Source organism: Gossypium hirsutum, chromosome A04, assembly GCF_007990345.1.
Source record: "Gossypium hirsutum isolate 1008001.06 chromosome A04, Gossypium_hirsutum_v2.1, whole genome shotgun sequence".
Taxonomy (NCBI): Eukaryota; Viridiplantae; Streptophyta; class Magnoliopsida; order Malvales; family Malvaceae; genus Gossypium; species Gossypium hirsutum.
In genome coordinates this window covers 67,366,640-67,369,979 of record NC_053427.1, presented here as the reverse complement: position 1 = coordinate 67,369,979, position 3,340 = coordinate 67,366,640, and the positions used below count along the sequence as shown (strand labels likewise).

The 3,340-nt window shown below is 37.8% G+C and overlaps 1 non-coding gene across 1 annotated transcript; it reads left to right on the top strand.

Annotated features, from left to right (window-relative positions):
* Positions 1-380: 380 nt before the first annotated feature.
* Positions 381-485, top strand: LOC121228735 (small nucleolar RNA R71). Its single transcript, XR_005926310.1, has one exon. It is a non-coding gene; the product is annotated as a small nucleolar RNA R71 (small nucleolar RNA).
* The last annotated feature ends 2,855 nt before the right edge of the window (positions 486-3,340 follow it).

The following is a 3,340-nucleotide window of genomic DNA, read 5'->3' as shown; positions in this document are numbered from 1 at the left end:
CCATGTAGTTTAATTGCTCGTTATCCATGTTGTAGCCATAAGGTTGGTATTCCAAATGGTTTGTTCCACTGCTACTTGCTTCGCACTACATTACTGGGTGAACCTGTGAAGAACTAAGAAAACCATCAATCTTTTTATTCAAGAGTTCTACATGATTTGACAGCATGGTGACCAAATCGACGATATAAGTATCGACTATTTTCGTTGGCTTTATCCTTATGACTTGCCACTGATAGTTATTCAGTGACATCTCCTCTATAAACTCATAGGCATCTTCCGGTGTTTTATTGTTGATGGTTTCACCCGCCGCTGCGTCAATCATTTGCCGAGTCGAAGGATTCAGACCATTATGAAATGTTTGTACTTGGAGCCAAAGTGATAACCCATGGTGAGGGCACCATCTCAGAAGGTCCTTGTATCTCTCCCATGCATCGTAGAGTGTTTCTAAATCCATCTACACAAAAGAAGAGAATCATTATGTAATTTAGCCGTTTTAGCCAGCGGAAAATATTTTAGTAAAAATTTTTCAGTCATTTGTCCCAAGTAGTAATTGACCCTCATGGTAACGAGTTCAACCACTGTTTAGCTTTGTTCCTCAATGAAAAGGGAAACAATCGAAGACGCATGGCATCATCAAAAATGCCATTAATTTTAAATGTATCGCATAGTTTTAAGAAGTTGGCTAAATGAGCGTTGGGATCCTCATCCTGCAAACCATCAAACTAAACAAATTTTTGTATCATTTGAATAGTGTTAGATTTTAATTCAAAAGTATTTGCAGCTACAGTAGGTCTAACTATGCTTGATACAGGTTAAAGAAGGTTTAGCATAATCATACATAGTGTGTGGAGTAGGATTTTGATTAACCGCAATTGCAGGAGGTAGCTGCTTGCCTTGGTTTTTAGCCATCTCTTCGGTTGGGGGTTGAGTACCGTCTTCTTGCTCGTTCTCCATGTATCTTAAGCTTTGCCTTATTTCTCTTTGATTTCTACGAACTGTACGATCGATTTCTTCGTCAAAAAGTAATGGTCCTGACAGGTTTCTTCTAGTCATAAACTATAAAAACCTGCTAAGAGAAAGAAAGAGTAGGTTAATTAATAATAATAAAATAAAATTAATTTGCAAGAAAAATAAATGGATAAACTAATCAAAATTGAGTGTTCCTAATATCTTAGATCCCCGGCACGGCACCAAAAACTTGATCGTGTGATCTCGTGATAGGTTTTAAATATTTATAATTACTCGTTCTTGAACTAACTATTATTACGATGTAGGCAAGTGTACCTATTGAATAGTAGTATAATTTTAGCAAGACCGGATTGTCGAACCCAAAGGAATTAAAAGTACTAGTGATGACTATCTTTTTTATTATCTAGCCTAAGAATAAAGAGGTTTTTGTTTTAATTCACTAATTATCTAAACTAAGAACGCACAGAGAAAAGAATTGGGAAATTGCTTTTGGGAAAAATTGATTGACTTAAGCCAATACCTAAGGAAAAATCCACCCAGACTTGTTATTCTGGCTCTGAATTGGATGATTTATTCATTCAACATGTTCCATAGAAATCCCTAAGTTATGTTATTATCCCTATTCAAGACTAATAACGTCTAATCCCTAGATTGAATAATCGAGACTTTTCTCTAATTAACACTCTAGGGTTGCATTAACTCGATCTATGGATCCCCTTATTAGGTTTCACCCTAATCCGGAAAAATCTTGTCACCCTATGTCTAGGCGCGCAATCAACTCCGCTTAATTATGACAATTGTACTCTTAAACAGGGTCTATTCCTCCTCTGAATAAGAGCATAGCATGTCTTGAATCAGTATCCTGGGATATCAAAACAATAATTAAGAACACATAACTAAGAACAAGTTAAATATTTATCATACGATTCAAAAAATAATAACAAGATTCGTCTTAGGTTTCATTCCCCTTAGGTATTTAGGGGTTTTAGTTCATAACTAAATAAGAAAACATCTCAGAAGAATAAAGAATACAAAACATAAAGAAAACCCAAAACTCTTAAAGGGAAATTGAGGAGAGATCTTCAGTCTTGATGATGAATCCGGCTTCTAAGATGGATCAGTCGGCTTCCTTGGAGTAATTCCTTACTCCCCCTTCTTCGCCTCCTTTTTCTTCCTTCTCTAAGGTGTATTTATAGGCTTTGGAATGCCTAGAAGCCCTCAAAATTAGCCTTTTTCGAATTGGACTCAACTTGGGCTCGACAGGGACGCGCTCGTGGCACACTCCTATGTTCGATTACTTCAGGCCGTGCTCGAGCCTGCCAAATTAACATGGTCATGTCGTCTTCCCGTGTGAGGAGGTCCAGGCCATGTTGATTTCGTACCATGGCCCATTTTCTCCGTTTTTGGCCCGTTTCTCATTCCTTTCCCTCTCCTATGCTCTTCTAAGTATAAAACATGAAATTAAAGCATTAGGAGCATCGAATTCACCAATTCTAATGAGAAATCATCCATAAAATGCATTAAACATGGGGTAAAAATAAGTATAATTGATGGTTTATCACTTATTCTTACCTTCGCTTACCACTGGTTCTGGTCTTGGTTTATCCACTAACCTTTCCTCATCTTGAATGGCAATTGCGTTTAAGTTACTCCCTTGGGTTAGATTCAGTGTTGCTTGGTAGGTTACCTTGTGGTTTTTTGGAAATCAACTTGGCGAGCTGTCCAATCTGAGTTTCGAGCCCCTAGATTGATGCTTGTTGATTTTTAAGTGCCGTCTCGGTATTTTAAAAATGAGTCTCTAACACCAAGATGGTTGGTTAGCATCTCCTCAAGGTTCGACTTTTTCTTCTACTGATATGGTGGTTGTTGAAAGCCTGGAGGGGGTGGTGGTTTCTGATTTCCTTGGCCTTCCCATGAAAAATTTGGGTGATTCCTCCAACCTGCATTGTAAGTATTGCTATAAGGATTGTTTTAAGATCGAGGATTATTACCCATGTAATTTAATTGCTCGTTCTCCATGTTATGGCCATAAGGTGGGTATTCTGAATTGCTCGATCTACCTTTATTTGCTTCGCACTGCATTACTGGGTGAACCTGTGAAGAACTAAGAAAACCATCAATTTTCGTATTCAAGTGTTCTACCTGATTAGAAAGCATGGTGACTGAATCGACGTTATAAACACCGGCTATTTTTGTTGGCTTTGTCCTCATGACTTGCCACTGATAGTTATTCAGTGACATCTCCTCTATAAATTCATAGGCATCTTCAGGTGTTTTATTATTGATGGTTCTGCCAGCAACTGCGTCAACCATTTGTCGAGTCGAAGGATTTAGGCTATTATGAAAGGTTTTAACCTATAGCCAGAGTGGT